Source organism: Microtus ochrogaster, linkage group LG3 (genome assembly GCF_000317375.1).
Source record: "Microtus ochrogaster isolate Prairie Vole_2 linkage group LG3, MicOch1.0, whole genome shotgun sequence".
Taxonomy (NCBI): domain Eukaryota; kingdom Metazoa; phylum Chordata; class Mammalia; order Rodentia; family Cricetidae; genus Microtus; species Microtus ochrogaster.
The window spans coordinates 24,628,672-24,647,137 of record NC_022029.1 but is presented as its reverse complement, the minus strand read 5'-3'; positions in this window follow the sequence as shown (position 1 = coordinate 24,647,137).

Below are 18,466 nucleotides of genomic sequence, written 5' to 3'. Positions count from 1 at the left end.
AACCTGCATCTGCCTGGCGTGGGAGAATCATGGCGACTCACTGACTCAGCTTCTTTTTCCCAGCATCCTGTTCTGTTTTCTCCGCCTACCTAAGGGCTGGCCTATGAAATGGGCCTAGGCAGTTTCTTTATTAATAAGAAATCATTTCCACATCACACGCCTTTAATCCCAGCACTGGGGAGGCAGAGGCAGGCAGATCTCTGTCAGTTTGAGGCCAGCTTGGTCTACAGAGTGAGTTCCAGGACTGGCTCCATAGCTACTGAGAAACCCTGTCTCAACAAACAAACAAAACAACAAACAGCAGCATTGACAGCAGCAGCAGCAACAGAGTAGATGCACTCACAAGCAGGGAGCAAAGGCTGGTAGGCAAAAGCAACATTTCTGTCCTTCATGACTCTTTATAGGTAGGCTACAGCCAGAAGCTGCCACCTATTCGAATGAAGGTTCTCACCCCTCAGTTAATTGCTCCAAGATGCATCCCCACAGATCTGCGTGGAGATTAGTTGGTCCCAGCTTCAGTCAGGTTGACAACCAGATTAATCATCACAGGCACTGTTTTTGTTGGTGATGGTAAGAGTGGGGTGAGGATGGGGACAGAGGTTTTCAAATAAGGAAACCCATTTGAAGCATTTGGCTTACTTCCCGGAAGCCAGGTATTGAGGAAATGATGGAGCCGGGACAGAGATTCATGGCCCCCCGTCTCAGCTACCTTCTTGCCACCTGGAACATGAGGGTTAGAATCCGCTGACCTCCAGGGCTCTTGCCCACTTTGACACTGACGTGGGTGTTTATACTGCCTCTGGTGCACGTGCATGCGATGTCAGGTCTGGCGGGAAGTCTTTTGTGTTCACAGCCACTGTGAGCTTGGGCTCTGCCTTCCCATAGCTTTGGTTTTTGGCTGCAGGAGTGACTAATGATAAAAGCGTAAAACAAGTGGTCCGCCATCCAGAGACCTCTGCCAAGTCTCGTATGGCTAAGTCCCAGCAGTTATAAATAATAAAATAATGACATCATTCTCCTCTGCTATCCAATATGGTGCGATAGGAAAATAAACCGCATCTCTTCCCCAAGTCCCAGCTATGTTTGATGTTGTTTTCTTTCTCGTCGATGTGTTTTTCTCAGTTGCTTCAACACGATGAGCTGTGTTCCTGTCAGTTTTACCCCAGCGTTCTGCAGAGGAAACGTTGTTTAGTTCACTGATGGGTACCTTTCGTTGGCTTTCCTGATTGCGCAGAAGCTCAAACATGGTGGAAATTTAATTGTCCTGACCCTGAAGCTCCACACCTGTGTAAGTGTGGATGCCTTTGAATACTTAGATGCTGGGCCCCCGAGCCCCTAAAATATCAGTCTAGGAGAGTGGGCATGGAGATCACACTCGATCCGAGATATGCATTCTGATGAGACAGCTCCCACGCTTCAGTTTGATTTAAACGATTTTACACATGGTTTGCTTATTTAAAAAGACACCAGTTTTATCATCCATACCAAGCGCGCATTTCTTCATATGGGTCATTTGCACTACCACCTTTGAATGTTTGTGAGGAGCTAGGCTTGCCTTGGTACTGCCAGGTCAGAACCCCGGGTTTCTGCAGAAGGCTTGTTTGTCCAATGAACTACATTCAAGAGCAGATATGTTTTGGGACCAGGAGGCTTAAGGGGAGAAATAAGTTCCTGTGGCAATGCTATGCCAGACATAGACAAGCACACATGTGTCTTTCACAGTGCCGGAATTTATTAAATAAAAAATTCTCAAATTTCAACCCTTTCAGTGATTACAATTCACCAGATAATTTCTCCTACCCTTGTAATCTGGCCAAGGCAAAGGGAGGTTCCTTTATTCAATCTTGATTTATTTTTATTTTTTTAAAGACAGGATCTCACTATTGTAGCCTTATCTCGCCTAGAACTCACTATGTAGACAAGGCTAGCCTTAAACTCACAGATATCTGCTTGGCTATGTTTCTCAAATGCTTGGACTAGAGGCATGACCCACCACTTCTGACTTTTTATTCAAGTGTAAATTACCGATATCTTATATCTCATATCACATACACAAAGTAAGTATACCTATAGACATGCATATATGTGGTTTACATGGATACAAATTAGCTAGATTTGCCCTGGAGTACATAAGGAATGGGGTTGTAGAGGTGTTAATACAGCATGGATTGGGAAAGAAAATCTCATTTTTGTGCAGAAAGATGGAGGCAGCTGCAGGGTCAAATGGGTTGAACCTAGTTTAGAGCAGGACATACTGGGACCAGGTCCAGATGGGCAAGCAGGTAGCCATGGGCAAGGAGGCTGTGTCAACCATGAGGGACCAAGCTGAAGCCCCAGGGATAGACAGGAGTCCTCTGCCTGTCAGCTCTTGGCACATCAAGCATCAGATGATGGGTTGGGGCGAGGCCATTGCCTTCACAATGCTAAGTAGCGACCATTTTATGGGGTCTAGACAAAGGGATGATACATTTTCCAAAGGCTGGTGCATTAGATAAGTTACTAGACCTGGTCTCCTCGATGGGATGTTAATAGCCCATGTGCTCCTGCAGTCTCAAGTCTCCAGATCTATCGCCAGGGCAACACCCTCTCTACTCCCAGGAATGAGTCGTCATTCTGATCCGTGTGGGTTGTACTGGGCAGGAGGTGGTATCTGTGGCCACACTTGGCCTGCTGCCCTCCCCCTCCCTCAAAATGGAAGAAAAAGTTCGTTATAGAGTCCCTCAGAGTAAGGCACAGCCTGAAAAGGCATGGTTTTCCACACTGTGGAGGAACTCAGAGTAGGGCATAGCCTGCTCTCAACAGATAACGTGACCTGTCTAACTCCATAGCATGTGAGAGGCATTGTACCCTGGCTTTCCAGGGGAGGGTGAGCTCAGGGCACAGGCAGGCTCAGTGAAGAGGTACTGGGTGTGAGCTGCTGCTCACTCACATCGCTTAGCTCCCTCCTCTTGGCATAGTCTCTGCCTGAGTCCAGACAGGGTTAGCTGGGTCCACATTGCTCCCCACCCCTACCTTCCACTCCTCTTCCCCTCCCCTCCCTACCCCTACCTTCCGCTCCTGTCCCCCTTCTCTTCCCATCTCCTCCCTTCCCCTCCCCTCCTCTTTTCTCCATTTAGCCATTGAGAAAAAGATGGAGACACTAAAGCTTACTAGTCTCCTTGGCCAGAGGTTGCCATACGGGACAGAGCAGAGCAACCCTGCCTTCTCAGAAGTTGAAGCCACTTCTCATCTCTCTCATTTTCAGCGCAGGAGCAACCCATGGCTCTGCCTCCTACCCTATCAGTGGCATGAAGCTTTGTTCTGTATCCATGGAAACCCCACCAAAAAGGCTTTGTATTTAGGATTCGCTGAAGGTCAGTCAAGTCGAAAAGGTTTTGAAGGCATTACAAACCACACAGCTGAGTTAGCGAACCCAAAGAAGCAAAGGAAACTGACAGACAGAGAGGGTATTCTTTTCAAACAGTGGAATATTTTCCCTCGGAAATGAAAGCATTTTTTCAAAAGGCATGCTCATTGTGTAAATGGTTTGTAAAAGGTAACGTTTAAAACGCAATCCCTCTGGTCTTGTCAGCCGAGGATGATAGGCATGGTGATTTTGAGGTAATTCATCCAGGGAGAAGAAGACTCTTGGATCCGGTTGCAGCTCCTGTTTATAATCTAAAGAGACACACTTGCTAAGGCTTGCTCTCTGTCCAGCAGTTGGATAGAGATCCTGGGTGTAGGGGTGTTTCAGGTCTATGCTGTGTCGTTTTATGTCAACTTGACACAAGTCATCTAAAGTCATCTGAGAGAATGGGACCTCAAGAAAATGCCTCTCCCCACCCTAAGATCCAGCAGCAGGGCATTTTCTTAATTAGTGATTGATGGGGGGGGGTAGCCCATTGAGGGAGGTGCCATCCCTGGGCTGGAGGTCCCGGGTTCTATAAGAAATCAGGCTGAGCAAGCTATGGGGAGCAAGCCAGTAAGTTGTACCCCTCCACGGCCTCTGCATCAGCTCCTGCCTCCAGGTCCTGTCCTCTTTGAGTTCCTGTCCTGGCTTCCTTAGATGAAGGACTGCAGTGTGGAATTGTAAACTGAATCAATGCTTCCTTCCTCAACTTGCTTTTTGGTCTTTGTGTTTCACTGTAGCAACAGTGACCTTAACTAAGATGAGGTCTGAAAGACGACATGCTCAGATGGGAGAGGATGGAAACAGCTCTCCCATCCTTTGAATGGGTCTTATCCCGAGACCCTGATGGGAGTGGAAAGGATGGAGAGAGGATATATGGACAGGCTTCTTAACTCTGCATCCCACTATGTCAGCCCCAGGCTTTGGGCAAGAATTAAATGAGAAAGTCCTGTCTCCGAGGGCCATCCTGACCAAGAGAGCCATGTTCACATGCTGTCCAGACTGAGGTCTGGCACATCTCAAGGGTTCTGCCCACATGTGTTGTGTTTATCCACACAGTGACTGCTCCTCTTTTGTCCCCACATTTTGCCCTCCCCGTGAGCATGTGAAGACCACAGATTACTGAGAGCGTAGGGATGTCAGTAAGTCTCAACTGGGTCTCATAGGGAATGACTGCCTTTCATAGCACAAGGAGAAATCTGTGGGGGTTAAAGAAAGAATGGGAGGTCCCAGGCTTTCTTTAGGATCAAATGAGGAAGTCTACCCACAAGATAGGTCTGGGGCTTTCAGAAGATGCCCAAGAGTGGCATCTGTCACTCATTTGGTCCTTGTGGGAGAAGACTCTTCTGGGGTAGGAAGTGAATACAGGGCCCCAAGCCAGCTAGACAAATGCTCTGCCATTGAGATATGTCTTTAGCCAAAGGGTTACTATTCTGTATTTAAAATTTTCACTGACGTTCCTGTGTGTGTCTCTGTGTGACTGCATATACCATGTGCGTACAGATACCCTCTGAGGTCAGAAGACGGCACCAGAGTCCTTGGAGCTGGGGTTACAGGTAGTTGGGAGCCACTGGCTGTGGGCCCTGGTAGCAGAACTCCGGTCTTCTCCAGGAGCAGGAAGTGCTTTTAACTGTTGAGCCATTGCTCAAGCCCCATGGTTACTCTTCTTAGTGAGTTATTTTGCAATGAAAATTCCGACTGGTGTTTACAGCTTTCTTTTCACCCACCCCTCTCACAGGATGGCGAGTTTTGTGAGATTCTTTAGGCAAGGGTGGCTTAATGCAAGATTGTTTGTGTTAAGGGCTTCCTGCAGGATTTTAGGTCTATTAAAAGCCTGTCCACAGCTGCTGTTTTGCGAGTCCATATGTTGAGAAATTTCTGTGTAGGTGTGTTATCCTGTGCTTCCTAAGTCCCACTTGGCATTTTATTGTCAATGATTATGGCTTCTGAAGAAATTATATACATACATGCATGCAAGAACCCCACAAATGATGTGGAAATTTTTCATATAAATCACTTAAAATCTTCCAAGCCAAGCCTTACCTTCTCTGGTCTTAATGGTCTCCTTGCAGGTGGTGTGACCCATTTGCACCACCCTGGCCCTTCACAGTAAAACCGGATGTAATGAGTTTCAGGAACCGCATGGAATCGGCTTCCTTTCCATGCTCCTGTGCTCACCCTTAACCTGCAAATACTAATTTCTTCCTGTGATTTGACTTTTCTTACTTTTCTCATAAACTCGTGGGAGATGACAGGTCTTTGGTTTGGTGGGTTTACGTGGTCAGTGAAGAATCCTCTTCTTTCTCCTGATTACCCATGCTCAGGCACAGCAGGGAATCCCCTCATTATCTTTAGGGCAACTGTGTGAAATGAGTGATAAATTAGCACAGAGTCTGAGCCACACGGCCGGCTAATGATGCTGAAGGTGATCGTGGACAGCTCAGGGGAGAGCAGAGCTGCCACACGGTGCCCTGGCAGCTGTAGCAAGGCTCCTGGATTCTTTCATCTGATGAGACAGGATGAGGAAGCCTCTGCCTTTGGTGTGATGAAGATAGCGGTCAGGGCTCCCCTAGGAGAGAACATAACTCACTTCCTGGGAGACTTGGGGTGTATCACTGACTTCTTGTTCCTGAAGTGTGTTACTTTGCTAGGTCACTGCCTCCAAAAAGGTCCTTGGTCTTTCCTTCAGCCAATGAAAACAAGATGTAACCTCCAAGGCTGGCTGAGACCTCACTTCCTGCAAGCCTGTGCTGTTTTACAATGTTGCTTTGCCAGGCTCTGCACCCAGCCTGCCTACCAGGAAGCTACACGTATGCTCCCAAGCTCCCTTTATTCATATATATATATATATATATGTTTAGTGACGCAGATTTGATTTTTCTTTTTCTCCAGATTTTAGGTGATAAGCTCACTTTCCTGGGTTAAGACTAAAAGTCTGTTTTATAAACCGTCTGTATGACATTTAAAATATTTTGCTGGTGTTTATTCATTACACACAGTTATGAGTCTCATGCTGATGTCATCCAAGAACATCATGACCTTTGACCATGTTCAGCCCATGTTCTCTCCCTGCCCCCACAACTAGTCCTGTCCCCACAACTGTATTTCCATTGTGTGTGTGTGTGTGTGCATGTGTGTGTGTATGTGTGTAATTTTATGTCTATGCATGGAACCTAGGATCTACATGAGAGAAAACGGAATATTTGTCTTTCTCAATCTGGGAAATTACTCAATTCTCTCTCTCTGTCTCTGTCTCTGTCTCTCTCCTCTGATTTTCTATGTAGCCCAGGCTAACCTTGAGCTCCTGATCCTTTTCTTTCTACCTCTCACACACTAGGGTTGTGCCCCATTTATGCAATGCTCGGGACTATGCCCAGGGCTTTGTGTGTGCTAGGCAAGTACTCTGACAACTGAACTCAACTGCTAGCTTTAGGATCTATTTAGGAGGTTTCCTCTCTACTGTCCTCATTAGAGACAGGACCAGAGTTGTAGAGAGGCTGCCAGCCCTTTGTGGGTCCCCATCTGCTTCTTGTGTGACCTGACCAGGGCCAATTGCTAAGTACGAGCTTGTTGGTATGCTGGCTTGCACGCACATTTCTCGACATCCTCATGTTCTGGAAAAAAAGATTAAGCAGGAGGGGTCTTCCAGGTACTCAGAACCCTGTCACTAGAAGATCAACGGCAGATTCCATATTTGGAAGCCCCCGTGTTGCTTATTTCTAGACTAAATGAGGAATGATTGTATATTCGGTAAAGGAATGATGGGAAATTCCTTCTCTGGAGTCTGAGAGCAGTTGATGCTATTGCATTAATGCAAACCCAGGGACACTTTGCAGACCACTGGGGTGAGGCCCATTGGCCGGGATTACTGCTTGCATCCTCTCTCTGGCTGGCTTCAGCAAAGGGCACAGTCATACATCTCACAGTGGAGTGTTGCCCAGGGTGTCTTGTTATTTTTGAAGCATGTTTAGCATTAGTTCTTTTGGCCCAATTACAGACAGTATCTGGGAAGAAAAGACGATTTCCTTATGAAATAGTTCCGAATGAACACAGAGCACATGGAAGAAGGGCCAGCTCCTCAGAAGAGATCCAAGGTTATCTGGTTACTTCATGAAAATAAAAAAAAAATAAAAAAGATAGAAGCAGCAAGAACACATTAATACAAATATTGGACTTTATATTTGAAAAGATTTATTTTTCTTGATTTAAATTATATATATTTGCATGTGTGTGTTGGGAGAGGGGAAGTCTGGGTCATCAGATTGCCCTAGAGCTGTGGCCACTAGCCGGGCCATGTGAGTGCTGGTGACAGATCTTAAGTCATGTCTAAGAACAGTATATGCTCTCCGCTGTCAAACCATCCCTCCAACCCCTCAACTTCATTTTGTGTTCAAATCTCCTAAGCTACACAATGCACAGCCGTGGATTAAAATGATCTTCAGAAGCTTTTAAATAGAACACAATTATATACCACATCTGGAAAAAGGAGGATGTCCATCTTCAGGCATATCTAACCTGCCGATCACGGACATATGCAGCAGACAGTAGATATGCACGTGGTCCAATGCAAAATCCTATACTTCCTTCAAACACTATGTGATTGTATTTAAAAGTTAATTTTTTTTATTTAAAAATTTTGGCTTTCAAGTGTGAATGTAGATAATGTGGTATTACAACATCAAGAGGTTGGATATACCTGGTAATAGTTTTGTAGTGCCCAGGGAGTTTTAGAATTGACACTAAGTAGATATGAACAATTCACAGAAAATGTTTCTCCCTTCCCTTTCTGAACTACACATGAAGTCAGTAAGCAGTTTAGATGTACATTTGAACTTAGGAAAAGTCCAGCATGTCTGAAGACAGCAGCTGCCCTGTGGCCACAGTGTCTGTATTTCATGGGAGGTAGGCTGTTGTGTACGTTGATGCAGAGAGGCTGAGAGCTGAGGATGGGCTCAGAGAGGAGGTGCTGTGATTGTACCAAGTGGCTAGATCATGTCTCTTAGCGGATGGTACTGAAGTGGGTGGAGGAGATTGCGTCCTTTTGGAAGACAGCTGTGTAAGGGTATAGGTGCCCTAGGGACAGCCCTGCCTGAACTCCAGGCTCTGAGCTGGGGAAAGTACCAAGCTCCTGTCTCCACCACACGCTGCTGATTGTAGAACTCTAGAGAATCCCACTGCAGAGACTGTCCAAACCATGGGGAAGTCATGGCCTTTCCTCTACAGCTTCAGGATACCTTTTCAAGGGTGAACTCCATTCATCCTGCTGGGGCTTCTCCAGTGCAGACTTGAGGCCCTTGGGGTCCAGTATGGACGGGGCCACCTCACGTCCCATAACGTGGTGGGGATTCCCTCCTGTGGAATGGGCTTCAAATCCAGTTGGAGAGCCGTGGTTGCCCCCACGACAGTCATGCCTGTAGTGCAGCAATTGAGATATTCTTCCTGGTGAGTTGGTATAAACGCACACTTTCAAATGATGACTTTTGTTATATTATCTATGTCAGACAATGCCAAAAGAACCCCAAAAGGAAGTTTGTTATGCAGATGAACTCAAGTGTTGATAGTACATGGCCTAGAACAGCAATGTAAGTTCCTAGGGCACATTCTTGGGGTGCCTGACACTTACACTCTTTCAGTGCGAGTCCTTGTTCAGAAACCTAGGTGATAAGAGGCAATATAAGGGCCTCATCTATCAAACCATTCATCTCTGTCCGAAGGATGCTTATGGAATGAGAACGGAAGCTGCCTGACATCACCTGCTTAATTTATAGTTACATCAAAATGCCCGGCTCATAATAGTCTCTCTGTGAAGATCTGTTCTTCCTGAGGCATCCTCCCCTCCAGTTCATCAGTGGCTGCTGTCTGCTGGGACGTGGGCTCCTGGGGGTGCTTCATGGGTGCCTGGAGCTCTCACTATAGCTTTGGGGGAGGGAGTTCATCTCAGTTTTTCTCCAACTGGAACTGGATGGGTTGTAGGATGGTGAGAGGTAGCAGGTTCCTCTGTGAGCGAGGGACAGATGGACCAACCCATGTGATCCACTGGGCAGGGAGTACCCGGGGTGGATACCGAGACCCTGAACAGGTCCTGTGTTGTAGACATTCCTCATCGCGTGTCACAGGTACTTTAAGAAGTGACCCATCCATGCTTATCATGTAGTATTCTGAAAATGAAAGCAAAAAATAGTCTGCTTAGTTTTTAGGTCAAAGGTCATATTGCAATGCCTTCTGGGAGTCTGTGAATTCACATGATCAAGGGGAATCATGATCACTTATCCACACACCCAGATTAGCACCTTTGCTCTCAGTAATGTGTGTAAGTAGTTTTAAACCATGCAATCACTCAGAAATCATGCTTACAGAGTATCTGGTATCAGCAGGCAAACCTCTTCTGCTGAACGAATAACCTAAGGTATTCCCCAATACAAAGCAAGCTACAAAACTAAGTCCTTTGGACCCCAAAGGCTCATGGTCAGACACTTTTTTTTCTCCTCACCCTCTCCCTGTTCCAGTTGGTACCTACAGTAATGCTTCAAGAATATACTTATAAATTAAAATATGACTGGATTAAAGACAAAGGTGTGTTTCTATGGTGACCCCAGACATGTCTGGTGTCTAGTACTGGGCATACTCTTGAGGAGGAGAGTGGTCATGGAGGCGGTGATGGCACTGTGGATGTGAAGTTCATGACAATATTTTGAGTCAATATTCTACAAAAAGCAATTGGGTATCTGAACTACGGATTTGATTCTTCGGGGGCTGCTCAGGAGTGGGTCTAAAGACTTACCATATTAACTTCACTGGTCATACAATAATGAAAGGAGCAAAATGTGACTAAAGTTAGTCACCTCTGTATAAACAGAGTAGAGACATCTCGTGGTTTGGTTTATGACCTTCTTAGACTTTGATTTCCGACTTCTTAAGGTCCGCTGACCTGCTGAGAGATGCTAGCAAGCTGAGCAAAGAGCAAAAGCATCCTCCTTCCACGTCCTTATATAGTCTTCTGGCAGAAGGTGTGCCCCAGATTAAAAGTGTGTCTTCCCACCTCAAAATCCAGACCAAAGGCGTGCATCTTCCTGCTTCAAAGACCTGGACTAGAAGTGGATTTACCCCCCTCAAACCAAGGAAAAGTATTCTCTCAGAGGTGTGCCCTCCATTTCTGGATTGGACTTCATTCCAGATATAGTCCAGTTGACAGCCAAGAATAGCCACCACACACACCCATCTCAACTCGCCCAGAGATTTGAGAAGCAGGAGGAGGAGACATAGAGGAGCACACAACTTCGCTTTCCTACTTCACCTCTGTAGTCACAGAGCATGTGGACAGTAAGGGACCTGGGGCTGAGCCATGTGTGGAAGTCTCTCTAGACAGGGCACTCCGTGGTGAGAGTCCCGTCCACAGCCATGCGGCAGGCGTGAGTGATGTCCAATGTGATGAAGAAGAATCCATGGCCCCACTAGTCTAATATAATCTATGGTCCAGTAATAACTGGGCAAAGATTGCAGAGTCAAGAGGCACAAGGAGAAGAATCTGTCCCTGTTTAGATGTTACTTTGATCTTATCTGAATCATCATAAATCCCAGGAAAAAGGTTTCAGATGTCTTGTTCATGTTTTATATTGATGGCACAGTCAAGTAATATTCCCAGGTCTAGTATTAAATATGATACATAATAAACAAAATATATAATAAGTTAAATATTGTATATACAAATACAATATATAGTTAATCTCACATTTTTTGCTTTGTAAATGTAACTATTAGATAATTTAAAAGTCCTGTCTTCTGGATTACATTGTATTTTGATTGGTCAGTGGTATTTAGGGGCACTTGCATATTTTCTTATAACTTAGAGGTTTTGGCCCAAGCTCTCTGTGTGACAAGACTCCCGACCCCCTCCTCTGTCTCCTTCTTCCTTCCTTAGTTATTGTCTCTTCCTCTCCCCTGACCTATCTTGGATGTTTTCCTTAGCCATGGAGAATTGCAGTCTGGGGAGGGAGCCCCAGCTTGCGTTTAACATTGCCCTGTACAAACTATGAGATAGGGAGAGGAGGAAGGGAAAAAGAGAAAGGGGTAGGGGAGAGTGTGGAGAGGGAAGGAGGAGAGAGAAACATGGAGGATTGGGGTCCTTTGGGTTGGATCCTATGTGAATGCAACCCCTCTTTTTCCATCTCCCTTCTCTCCCCTCTCTTTTATTCTGAAGCCAGTTTTCCTGCCCATTCTCATTATTTCATAAACAAGAAAAGACTTCTTTGCTTTATCCTCTGGGCAGCATTTGGCGTGGACTTACCCAGTCATTGAGTACTAACTACACAGTACAAATTCCCACTTGGGTGATGCTCAGGGTGGGATACAAAGATCAGGAGGGTGAAGGTAGATCTCCCTGGGTGGGCATGGTCTAGAATGTTCTGTGAGCTTGTTCCTGTGTACATGCTGAGGTGTGTGTGTTCAGAAGGTTCTCGAAGCACCAGATGACGATTCCTGCTTGAGAGGCTGGGCCAGACACCTGGAGGAAGCCAAAGTCTCATGTCCCCATTCTTGAGAATCAGCCATAAGAGGACAAATGTCAGATTATCATGAGTAGCTCTCAAGACTCCTGTGTCTCTTAGGGGTGTGTTCAGGGCAGGTCTACGGTGCCCTTAGCGTCTCTTTTCTGGTTGTGACATGCTCTCTGCTGTGAGCAACCATCTAGGCATCCTGTGTCCCCCTCAGAGCACTTTCCAAGACATGAAAAGGTTCCTTCTCACCCCTGCTATTCATGGAGGGGCTGATGCAGGAGGCCACAGCCTCCCAGATAATGGCTGACCGCTGGCTTTGTCCTCTTTTAGTGTTAAAAACACAATAGGGCTTCAGGATCCACAGAAGCCCAGGACTTCTGTAATCCTTGAAGAAAACCTGACTTCTTTTCTCCTTTATTTCATCCCCGCCCCCCTTTCCTAGAGGCAGAATCCTGGCATGGTAAGGTAGGAAATGTCTAAATACGCATTTCCCCCATCGCAAGCTGTTTTCCTCAACCTAGCTCTCAAGATTGATGACCCATCTGCCGAAGACATTTCTTGAAAGCATTATGGTGCCTCTGGGCAGCGTTAATTTTTAAAAATGCCCTTTCCTCCTTGATCAATAGGTTAGCCTGGGTTAGGAGGCTTGGGATATTTATTTCTTTGGAGTCTTCATAGAGAATACATCATATTACACACTAACGCTGTATTCGGGTCATGATTTAATTCCATGACATAGGGGTCATTCCAAGCCTCAGAATGGTCACTGTAGCTCTTGGTTCTAATAGCGTTTCTGAACTGTGGCTGAAAGAAAACCTTATCATTGGCAGATATTTTTACCCAACTTCTGGACAGTTGCGTTGTTCACCCTAGTAAGGGTCTGGGGCTTTTCTTGCAGGTAAGGGTTGAGTGTCCTATTCTGTGCTCTGTCTGGTATCCCTATATTGGCAATTTCTGAGTTTTGGGTCAAGGAAGATGTTTCAAACTTCCAATCTTTGCAAAGTTTCCATCCTGGCCAAGTGCACAGGAGAAACTCTGTCAACACTGGGGCCACACTTCTCTCATTACCTGGGAGCATCTCAGACACCTCAGCAAACTCAGATGCATGGCGCTTTAAAAAAAAAAAAAACCCAGGAGGCTGTTTGTTATATATAATAACATAATCTGGACCTTCAGAAGCCAGCCTTGAAGGACAGCAGGGAGGGCAGCCTTCGCTTCTTCCATGCGGGGTCCCACACAGCTCTTGGGTTTGCTGGTTTAGGTCCTGTCTCCCATCAAAGCGCAGTGAGGGCTCTTCAGGGCTGATGATTTAGCCTGTTTGAGATCAACAAGGTCATACTGTGAGGTCAGAGGGCAGGTATCCCTGAAGCATGATGGGTAATCTGAGGTCTGAGGTTAATGGTGATGTCAACTATAAACTATGTGTCGTTTAACCATTCTGGTTGTTGTAAAGAAAAACAAAAGTGCTGGTCAAGTGAGATGCTTCTTTCAATCATTTATGAATTTTTTTTCAATCCTTCAGCTTTTAAAACTCTTTAAACTCTTTAAAGACTTTAACTCCTGTGTGAATAAAGAAGAATGGAAAAAGGCAAACGCTGTCCTCTGTGCTCCCTGCTGCCCCAGTCTCTCTGAAGATTGCCACCTCGATCGTGGACCTAGGTCCTTGGGCAGCTGCTCACATCTGTTTATTGACACACGGTGGCACACGAATCTCTTCGTGTCACTGATGCCAATGAAGAGCTTTCCGCATGGGTCACCTAGAAATTTCTCATGACTTTGAAGTAAAATTAATAAGATTGTCTCATGGCGGGGGTTGGAGAGCCCTGTAGACATGCCCCTGAGATTCTGGAAGCTTCTTAGCACCCACAGCCTGAAATGATCTGTTTTACTCTGCATACCCTGGAGATATTTGCTAGGCACATTGTCAGGCACGCACGAGGTTCAGGGGTCTGACTCACCCAGTGCCTCAGGTTAGTACGCTTTATTTATTTATTTATTTATTTATTTATTTATTTATTTATTTATTTATTTATTTTTGTTTATTCTTGTGACTGTGCCCACTAAATGCGCAGCCTCCCAGATAACAGCCACTGGGATCTAGGGGGAGAGGTCTCTGCCCTGCTGGACACAGAGCAATTCCTGCCCCTGTGCAATAACTTATAGGCTGCTTGCTTTTATGAATGACTCAGAAAAGCATGCCTTTTTCTTTTCTTCATTCTATCTCTGCTATGAGCATGCTTATCCTAATATTTTGGCTTTCCTTCCGCTTTCTCTGGAGTCCACTCCCCACCAGGAGACTTCTTACCCAGCACACTGCTTGACCTTTACGCTGACTTACCTCTAGCAGCAAGACCTAATCCTTCTTCTTCTCCATTCTCCTCTGGGGAGCTACCAAGATTTATAGCTTGCCTGTCTGGATATCACAGTCATCAGGGAAGACTCTAAGACACTGCTGCTAAATGGTCCTTTCCATGAATTAATTCATTATTAACATCCCCAATCATACCAACACCAATAGCTCTCCGGCTATGAAAATCAGCCTTTCTGAATTTGATAGAACAATATTAAGCTTTGTCCTTAGTGGCTCAAGGAGGCCAGAAGAGGACATCAGGTCCCTGGTGAGGAGTTATAGGCCATTATGAGCCACGTGAGTGGGTGCTAGAAACTGAACTCGGTTCCTCTGCAAGAGCAGTAGGTGCTTATATCCACGGAGTCATCTTTCTAGGCCCCTGACAAGAGTTCTTTATATTTACCTAAGAAAGTCTAAATTAGTGAATAAACCAAAATAACCACATTAGGCTTCTGGTGCACACAGGTGGAGTCCTGTGGTGGTCCCCTAGGAGAGACTTACCAGGGAACCCTGTAGGAGTCCTCTGGAGACCGCTCTGCAGGAGAGCTTCAATAGTAAGATGGACAAGAGGGGGTTATTCTGTTCTGACAAGCTCTTTCGCTTTTCAAGCAAACTGAGCAACATTAAGAACAACTGTATCTTTCTGGGGATGTCTGATGCCTTCTCAGCGACCTTCCAGAAGAGGAGGAAGCTGTAACTGAGCTGGGCTCCCATTACAGTGACATTGCAACAAAAATGAAGGAATGTTTGGTCCCTGCTGGGGATCAATGATCATGTTAAAGAGCTGGTCACACCTTCTCAATGTCCTTGTCATGATGATTCATGAAAGGGATGAAGTTAAATACTGATTCACATGCACTAACAGGGCAGACAGGGAACTCTCAGTCAGCTCGGTGCCTCTGGGCAGGTGCTGTGGGACAATGCTCTTATCCACTGTAAAGATTTGTCACTCATATTGGTTTAATAAGACACTGATTGGTTAATAGCCAGGCAGGAAGTATAGATGGGGAAACCAGACTAGGAGAATTCTAGAAAGAGGAAAGGCAGACAGTCAGTCCCCAGCCAGACAAAGAGGAAGCAAGATGAGAATGCCTTACTGAGAAAAGGTACTAAGCCACATGGCTAAACATAGACAAGAATTATGGGTTAAGTTGTAAGAGCTAGTTAATAATAAGACTGAACTAATAGGCCAGTTTACAATTAATATAAGCCTCTGTGCATTTCTTTGGGAATGAACATCTGCGGGACCAGGTGGGGGACAGAAATTTCCATCTACAAATGGCACTCAACATTTGGCAAGAATTTCCACATAAAGTCTGAGAAAGTGGTTTTTTTTTTTTTGGATTCTAGACATACAAGAACAGGGTCAAGTGCAGGTTCTTGGTAACTGTCTTTACTCTAGTAGGTTCTGATTGCTAATGATAAGACATGGCTCCTTTAAGAAAGGCTTTTTGACTCAGTATTAGCAGCAAAAGCCTTGTAGTTTTTTAAGAGGCCCTGCCACCAAACACTTAAATAGTATTTATGAGCAGATGGTGGCAGGCTTCTTGGTGGTGGCATGGACCTTGAAACTTCACAGCATTGTGTCAATAAACATGGCTCCTACCAGTAACTCCACCATGAAGCCAGATTCTCAGAAAGCTAAAGAATGGGGTGGAGCCAGTTGTGGTAGTGCACACCAGAAGGATTTGCTGAAGAATGGGGTGGAGTCAGTCACCAAAGCCACAGCTTTAGTCCTAGCCATTCTGTTTTGCAGATTAAAGACTCATGTGCTCATAAAAAGATTGATATATACAGGAAAGACAGATTCAGACAAAAAGGCCTCTAAATGGTTTACAGTGTATTTAAAAATACATGTACATGTGGAAGAGAAGAAAAAGGATGGAGAAAGTCCTTAAAAAAAAAAGAGAAACAGAGTAGTTGAGTGTGGTAGCACATGCCTTTAATTCCAGCACTTGGGAGGCAGAGGTAGGTGGATATCTGTGAGTCCAAGGCAAATGTGGTCACAGAGTGAGTTCCAGGGAAGCCAAATGTAACAGAGAAACTCTGGCTTTAAAAAAAACCCAAAATTAAACAATACAAAAAGAAGAAATGAAGTAAAAGAAAAAAAGTCACATAAAGATGGAAAATGCACAGAGAGTCTGGATACTGTATATTATTGTGTTGTCTTTGAATTATTTGGCTGCTGAGGAAGGAGCAACAGCTGCTAAAAGACATTTGATTATAAATGCTGTTGGATTAATCCAACCTATATATTTTGAAAATGCTTTGACTTCAAAATTTAGTCAAAAGCCATGTTACTTTGGAGAAGTGGTTTTGCTTTTGTTTGCACAGGAAATGAGAGGCTATAGATTCATTCTGGTTAAGAAAAATAAAGTTTGATTGAGGAAGAACCCACCCCCCTGAAAAATCTAAAATGGGAACAGATGGTCCAGATGATCCAATGTTTCAGAGCACCTCTGTTGTAGTTTCCTCTGAGTTCTACATCCAGAACTGCTTGAAGACTGCTGGCTGAGATGATCCAGCCTCACAGAATACTCCAGTCAAGACTTGAATATAATCCTAAATTTTCTTTGAGTCCCTATAAGATTACCAGCACCCCAATCAGCAGGAAGTATCCTAGGAAACTATGCCCATATTCTCTAAAAATGGATTATGGATGTTTGCCTTTGTTTAGAGTGTTGGTTACAAGTTGTTATGGATAATGGTCAGGAAAAAGCTAAACAAAGGAGATAAGATTCAGGGTTCTTGTTCTGAAAAGAAAAAAAGGGGAACTTCTGTGGGAAATGCTTTTGTACATTGTGAAGATTTGTCACTCATATTGGTTTAATAAAACACTGGTCAGTAGGCAGGCAGGAAGTATAGGCGGGGTGACCAGACTAGGAGAATTCTGGGAAGAGGAAAGGCAGAGATGCAGTCACCACTTAGAGGCAGAGGAAGCAAGATGAGAATGCCTCACTGAGAAAAGGTACCAAGTCACGTGGCTAACCATAGACAAGAATTGTGGGTTAATTTAAGTTGTAAGAGCTAGTTAATAATAAGACTGAACTAATCAGCCAAATATAATATGTTTTTTTTTTAATTGAACAGCTGAGGGACTGGGCAGGACAGACTTTTGTCGGCATGTAGGTGACAGCCATGGTTGTTTTTGTTCTTTTCACCCAGAGACCCAGGCTTCTGTCTTATGAGACAGTCTGTTCATTTTAAAAGCACTTTTATCAGGTGGCGGGTGTTCATTTTCTAAATGTTCAGTGTTACACTAGATGATACCTGGCACATAAATAATTTCTGCTATGAGAAATCTTAAACCCACAACATAAAGTTGATGTTTACCCGTTAGCCTTCTGAAGCCAGCTGTCGGCTCCTTGCAATTCCTCTTCATGAAGAAAATGCCTTCCCAGGCCCTTGTCAGAGCCCAGCATGTGTAGCCACTGTGTGCAAAGCACTTGTTTCTAATATCCCCCCATCAACAAGCACCCTCCCCACCCTCTGCCACACGATGGCTAGATCTCTCTGTGGGCAGTGAACACAAACACCATCACTGTCAACATCAAATTGCCTGGAATGGAAATGTATGCGCTGGAGGAGCAAATCAAGAGGATGGCCGATACGTGAGGAAGGGTTTTGATGATGCAGGAAAGAAGATGAAATGGAATTGTCTAATGGTGGATCAGCAATGAACCAATAATAGTGCAGCAAGGGCTGTATTTTCTCGTAGACATATTTTTCTCTTTTGTTTAAAACCCATGCTATATTATGTTGATTTTGTCAGCAGTCCCTCACCACAGCCATAGAGGGGCCCTGGGTGGGCTGAACACTGCCCTCAAGGCCAATGCCTGGGCTCTACCTGATTTCCTGCAGTCTCTCACCCCCTGGATCCTCGGCTCCCCTCTTGGCAGTGATGCCCCACCAAATCTGCACCCCGCAGATTGTGGATGTACTAGAGCTCACACATCAGTGAGCATTTCCCTCCAGAAAATGACGCTCTTGTCCTCCCCAGGTCCGACTTTCCACAGATTCTTCTCTCTCTCTTTCTTTTCTGTGGGGATCAAACCTGGGCTTTTTTGTATGCTGGGTGAGAAGGTCTGATGCTGAGCCTCATCCCCATCCCCAGGACAGGCTCGTCAGACCTGAACTCCACACAATTTCTCAACATCAATTATTAGCCCCCCCCCCCTGTGCTGGAGTGAGCCCTCCCTTAGCCTCACCATCCAACGATGAGGAGTGAGTTAGGGA